Genomic DNA, 6,815 nt, shown 5'->3' with positions numbered 1-6,815 from the left:
TTACAACACAAATCCCCTTAAAATACAAAGCATTAGAGTCTAGAAGGCATGCTTAGGGCTAACTTTAGCCCCAAGAAGATGTTTAGCCACTCATTGAAGTAGTCATCAAGGGCTATCTCTATGGTAGAAATGACCTTCTTTTTGATGGAAACCCTAGAAGAATGGAAGAACTCCCAAGAATGTATCTCTAGCCTCTCCTCCTCTCTTTTCTTTCTCTCTAAGAATGTTTCTAAGTATGATGTGTGAGATATGTTATGAGATATGATGGTATATTGTGTAAAAGAAGCTCAAAATCCTTATATGGGAGGCTCAAGTGTCACACCCAATGGTTTGGATTCGTGCACTATAGTCCTTGAATTGATTGCACCATAAGCTAACTTTTAATGAGCTGGAACTTATTTTTTTGGGACTTAAGGAGGTTCGATCGATCGAACTTGCTTGAGATCGATCGAACATGGCTGAGATCCAACGAATGCTACAGAGATCGATCATCCTTGGCTGCGCCTTTTTGAATAAAGACAAATCTCTGAGATATTATGGGATATTTTGGGAAAGAGACAAAAGTGGTAGGTGGGGTGGTAGGTGTGGATAAGGTTAAATATGTTCGATCGATCGAAGAATTGTTGGATCGATCAAACATGCTGAGATCTTTTGGATAAGGTCAGTTGCTTGGATCCATCTTGAAATGCCTAGATCGATGCTTCTTCGATCGATCGAAGTGATGTTGAGATCGATCAAACTTGCTGATTTCCACATTTTGCTTCATTCTGCTTCCACTTTGCTCCTTTCTTCCATCCAGCTTGAGTTAGTGCCTTTTAAGCTCTTATTTAGCTGAATTAACTTATTTTTGGGATAAGTGCCTAAAAAGGGAAATAACATAAAATTAATCTAAAACGAGAAAATAAGATAGATAAAGGTCCTAGAATACCTAAGCTTTAGGGGTAAGACATCTCTCCAAAAATTATTGGATCCTATTCGAGGTAGGTCCAACTAACAGCGCCTCAACGAACCAATAAGCGAGTTCACTCGTGATCCCAAAGAAACTCTTAAAACCATCCCTTATGATTGTTACCTTCAATAGCTATATCATAACTAAACACCCACGACTGCAATCGAGATAACCATCCGACCTGTTAAATGTACTAATCAGGTACCTGGGAAAACAACCCATCAGCATAGCTCAAGGATCCACTTATCTAACAACTGAAACTCCTTGGACACATAGTCCCACACCAAGTCACCTGAACATGTACAAAGAATACCATCAATCCCAAACAAGAATTATTATAAAATGGAATCGTACCGCCATAAGTACGTAATGCACAATACCGTACTCTAACTGTCACCATGCATACTAGAATCAATGATCATTGACCTTTGACCCGACATTATATTAAGGGAAAGATTGACTCAGAGAAATGGTTGGCCAAGCCATTCCTATCGTCGATCTGACCTCAACACCAACGTCGTTCTCGTCCTCAGGTCTAGCCTTTAAGCATACACATACATCAATCTCTATATCTAATCTAGACACACAGTCTAACCATCCTCAACACACGAGTAAAATCACAGCTACTAGGCACCACTGCTAGCTCCAAGATCTTAAGAAAACGTACACCCCGGTAAACAAATCACGTCTCACATCGCATCGGTCATAACCTCTCGGAACAATTCCTACAAAACCAAGGACTTCACCTCCTGCCATGGAGGTAAGTCAAACGATACAGAACAAACCCTCACTCGGAATCCTAACAAGAAAGGGAACTCTAAAAAGTTCCTTCGCCTACTGACACGCAGAACTCTTATGTGGAGATACAATACTTACAGACGACCAGGTCCTTGCCAGGACCAACATAAGAAGAAAGAAGATTAAGTCATACTGCAATAGAACAGAACACGCACCTATCAATACCTTGCATAAGCTATGCCAAGAAAGAGGAACTAAACGGAGGTGAAACAGCCCGATCTGTAACTCGTACACCTAACATCTATACGTAAAAGAGAACAGTGCCCCTTCCAGAATTGTTAGAGCTAAACAATGAATCCTAGGACATCGCATCCTATCCTGCCCAAGGAAGAACCTAACAAGTGGTAATCTACATCTTCTATTCATAGAAACAACTACGTAACACCAACAACCACATCAAAAACCTTTAGAGTAACATGGCTAAAAACCCTTTTTGTCACCAATTCATTAACAAAGGCAATGCCATAAGAGCTCAACTGCTCATGAAATACACATTGTTATTCAATAAAACTTTTGGAATACTCATATAGTCTTACAAACATATCATTGCTTTAATACATAATGGTCACAACTGATACATCATTATGACATGAAACCCATACAAAACCTCTCGATCTATATCCTACCCCAAGGGCTCACACTAAGCATCATTAACATTACCCAGTCCGAAACTACACTACGGGATATATCCATCATCTTGGCACAGATGAACCCAACACTATACAAAGTGCACAGGTACCTGTCCAAAATCACGGGTAGCCCCCATTACCAAAACAATTGTGTGCAAGCATCTCCTGTCACACCCAAACTAGTAGGTATCCCTCACTACAGAACTTGCAAGTATCCCCCACTACACAGTCATAGGTAGCCCCTGTTACTGCACCAGACTCATAGGTATCCCTCGTTATGACACAACACAACTCACAGGTAGCCCCCGTTATAACACGACACGATGCACTGACAACAACATAACAAAACGCACATATGATAATGCGACATGACTCCTAAATAACTATGCAACATGACTCATGAACAACCATATAACACGACTCACAGACAACCATGCAACATGACTCACAGGTGTCCCCCATTACAACATGACATGACTCACAGGTGTCCCCCATTACAATACGACATGACTCACAGGTAGCCCCCGTTACAACACCACACGACTCACAGGTATCCCCTGTTACAACACAAGTCGGCTCATAGGTGTCCCCCGTTACAACCGACACGACTCACAGGTATTCCCTATTACAACACAGTCACAGGTAACCCCTGTTACAAAACTCACAGGTAGCCCCCCTTACATCCAACACAACTGTGCACAGGCAACTGCCTAATCTCACAGGTATCCCACATTACACAAGAATCAATCACAGTAATGTCTCATTTCTTCTATGGACAATCCCTCTTCATGTGGCCCGACTGACCACACCGAAAACAAACTCCGGAGATAGGTCTATCAAGAGAACACTCTGCCTTACGGTGTCTTCGCTACTTACAGTGATAACACACCAAACTTGTCCTAGAAGGCTCTGAAGAAACACCATCAATAAGAGTAGCATTTGTCATCCACTGCTCTTGAGAAAACAACGAAACACCTCTGTACCTCTTTTTATCCTGGCTCCTAGAAGAAGTACCCACACTTGTACCTTGTCCTTGAGAACCCACAATACCACTCATTTCTTGCCAATCTTTGGCTTCTGTTTCTGCCATCAATGCTCTCGTAACCACTTTCGAATAATTTTTAATCCCAAAAGTTTCACCCCCGGCCTAATAAAACGATTAAGGCTGTACACAAATCGACATATCTTCTCTTCTTCGTTCCCTAACACATCTGTAGTAAAACGTAAAAGAGAAGTGAACTTATTATCATACTCTGTCACTGACATGTCACCTTGTTTAAGCCCATTAAACTACGTCCTCAATTCCCGTCTCTTGGTCTGCAAGAAATACTTATCAAAGAAAAGACTCTTGAATGCATCCCAACTCATACTATCAATATCATGCGCACTAGTCATGGTTTTCCACCATACTACCGCATCTCTAACAAACTTATACGTGATTAAGGTGATCTTCAACCCATCATTGGGCACTTCTATTGTCCTGAAATGCTTTTCAACTTCATCTAAATAATCGCCCGCTACCAATGGGTCTGGACCTCCCTCAAATGTTACTTTCATAAGTTTGTTAAACTGAAGTAGGTACTTAAGGTTCTGCTCCATCTATGTCTCTTGTAGCTAAATAGCTGGTTGCGGTACCACTTAAGAAGCTGTGGTGCTTGCTAAATTCTGAAAGGCTGAGGCTATAGCCCTCACTAATGGAACATCGTCCTCTGGTACTTGTGAATTATCATCCAGTTCTCTAACTCGGCCCTATCTTAGTGAAACCCTATTCGGCTGGGTTGGCCCTTCACCTGCACGCTCCCCAACTTCATCCAGATTCATCACTTCACGTAGTCTTTAAGCTCGGTACTACAAAAGCAACTAAATGATCAAAATAACGATACATGAAGTAGCTCAATCCACGAGCTACAGTGCACACACAATTCGTTCGATAAGAACTAAAACATTCAAAAACATAGAAGTGATCAAGCCTGTTATATACGTGGGTTAAAACCCTTCGTAAGCCAACACAGCACTGCCATAAAACCTCAAACTCGTCAATAACGAAACAAACTAGTGACACAAACATCCACTCCCTAGTGGATGAACGACCACAACATAAACCTAAGCGTTCAACTACGTCCCTAAATAGGGTCATAACTATCGTGTTCCAAATGAAGTTGTCCTATCCTATAATATATGCTTTACCTAACTCGTGCTCAATTACTTGCAATAAGAACTTGTATAACATGATTTTAATAAAAATAAACACTTAACAATTAAGCACGTAGTCAACTAAACATGTTTTCATTAACAATAAACCATTAATAATTAACCATGTAGCAAGTCCAGTATGCTTTAAACAAATTTATTCATACAAGTTGTTGCACATAAGCATTTAGCATCAACAATTAGGCATACTTTAAACAAATTTAACAATTTCATTAATCATATAAGTGATTTCACGTAAGCATTTAGCAAATAGGCTTGCTTCCTTATTCATCAAACAACAAATCATGCTTTTTAACTAAACAAGACCCAGCCACATAAGCATGTAACACCGTCAAACCCAATTCTAACTCCTCTAGGTAAACACTACCCATTGTCCTTAGGTTTTTTAACCTAAAGCTCTGATACCAATTTTGTAATGACCCAAATCGAAGGTCCGGATCGCTAACCGGGTCCTTACCTGAACCCGATGACATATTAGGGGTAAAATGGTCTTTTTACAATATGAAAAAATAATCCATTTTTAAACTAGGAAAATGAGGTTTTAAACAAATATTCTAGTCATTCCATGATGCTCGGTGAGGTTCTACTGTCACCGAATATAAATTCCCAAAAGTACCGTTACCCGGTTCAAGGCTAATTCCGACACTATTCCACTAAAACCACCATAACTCTCAACATGAATGGAATTTTAAGATAATGTTGGTCTCATTAGAAAGCTAACTCAAAATCCTTGAAAATGGACTCAAGAATGACCTAATTTGGGTTTAGAATGAAGAAGTTATGATCGTCTAAAATTAAGTGATCAAAGCTGGCAAGCTGTAAAGGCAAATTGAGCATACTGGAGGACTTGAACCGGTTCAAGATGGGTAGTATGCCCACTTGAGAACCATTAGCACCCCCTTGAACCAATTCAAAGGGGCTGAACCGGTTCAAGAAGCCCAGAACCCTGAAAATGCCCCAGAAAGCTCAAAATCTTGAATTTTTACATATTTGCACTACTTTGGTCCTTATGTAACCTTATCCCAAGCCCAAGCCTGCCCCAAATCTTTCATTTAACAGTATATAAAACATAATTAAACTCTCATACATTCAAATAAATCGGATACAAGCCCATTACATCATTTAAAGATTGAGTTATACAAAATCTCAGTTTATACAACTTCCAAAGAATAAAATACAAGGAATGAGGCCTCCATGGCCAAAATTTACATAGCTTTAATATGTATAAAATGAAATGGATTCCTAGTTACATCAATGTCCATGGATATACATCATTTACCAGCTCGTCTCCGCATTCCTGAAAAATGTTAATAATGATAGGGCGAGCTCAACATCTCAGTAGAGAAAGCTTAAATTATATTCCTAAAAATTCCGTGAACCACAACCAAAGAAGATGAGAATAAGAAGAAGGGATCATGGGAATGTCAACCATAATATCAAACATTAATTTCAATAAATTCATAAATCATTTCAACACATGAGATGCAATCACCCTCCTCTTTCCTTCCAACCCAAATCTCATCAAACCTTTCACAACCATCATCTCACTTCTTAACCCAACTTACACCACCACATCAAATCACTTCTCATCCTTCATTCCCACACCATGAGTTCAATTTCACAAGCTCAATTTTCCCAATGAAAAATACATGAACTTATGCCATTAATCATTGAAATATCATTCATGAATTTAAATCAATATCATCACTCATGATATACAAAACATAAGACAAACATACAAGCTATACTTTCACATTTCAACATGGAAAATAGCATGTTATGCACAATTAGCATAAAAACACATTAACTACATCTCAAACCACATAATCAACCATATATCATGCTTGAACACCACAACCCAAAACTTTACAAAACAAAGCAAGTTACACAACAACAAGATTTCATTTAAGAATATACATAGAAGTTCATTAAAACCATAGGACTAATAATTTAAACTTCTCCTACCTCAAGATGATTAGCCAAACAAACCCTTAGCAAGCCCCAAATTTTCAATCCTTCAAAACCCTAGCAATATTGGCCTCAATTTGAAGCTCATGCCAAGCTCTTCAACTTCCCTTCTTCCTTTCCCTCAAAATCCCACCTTAAACTCTATAAATCAAAGCTTTAGTCTATGAAGAACAAGAGTTATGTATAGATATAGAGATATAGAGAGAAAAAGATAAGGAATTAGAAAGAGAGAGGGTGTCTGCCGAAAATAGGGGGAGGAG

The 6,815-nt window shown here is 39.1% G+C and overlaps 1 long non-coding RNA gene across 1 annotated transcript; it reads right to left on the bottom strand.

Annotated features, from left to right (window-relative positions):
• Positions 1 to 5,648: 5,648 nt before the first annotated feature.
• On the bottom strand, positions 5,649 to 6,815 carry LOC132300761 (uncharacterized). The gene is made up of 2 exons (XR_009480559.1): positions 6,553 to 6,815; positions 5,649 to 5,884 (listed from the first exon to the last, which is right to left on the bottom strand). It is a non-coding gene; the product is annotated as an uncharacterized LOC132300761 (long non-coding RNA).

The sequence above is a fragment of the Cornus florida genome, unplaced genomic scaffold, assembly GCF_030987335.1.
Source record: "Cornus florida cultivar Cherokee Brave unplaced genomic scaffold, ASM3098733v1 CherokeeBrave_3.0.0_Hap2_Chr03, whole genome shotgun sequence".
Lineage (NCBI taxonomy): Eukaryota > Viridiplantae > Streptophyta > Magnoliopsida > Cornales > Cornaceae > Cornus > Cornus florida.
Note: the sequence above shows the minus strand (reverse complement) of the source record. Positions and strands in the feature narration are given on the sequence as shown.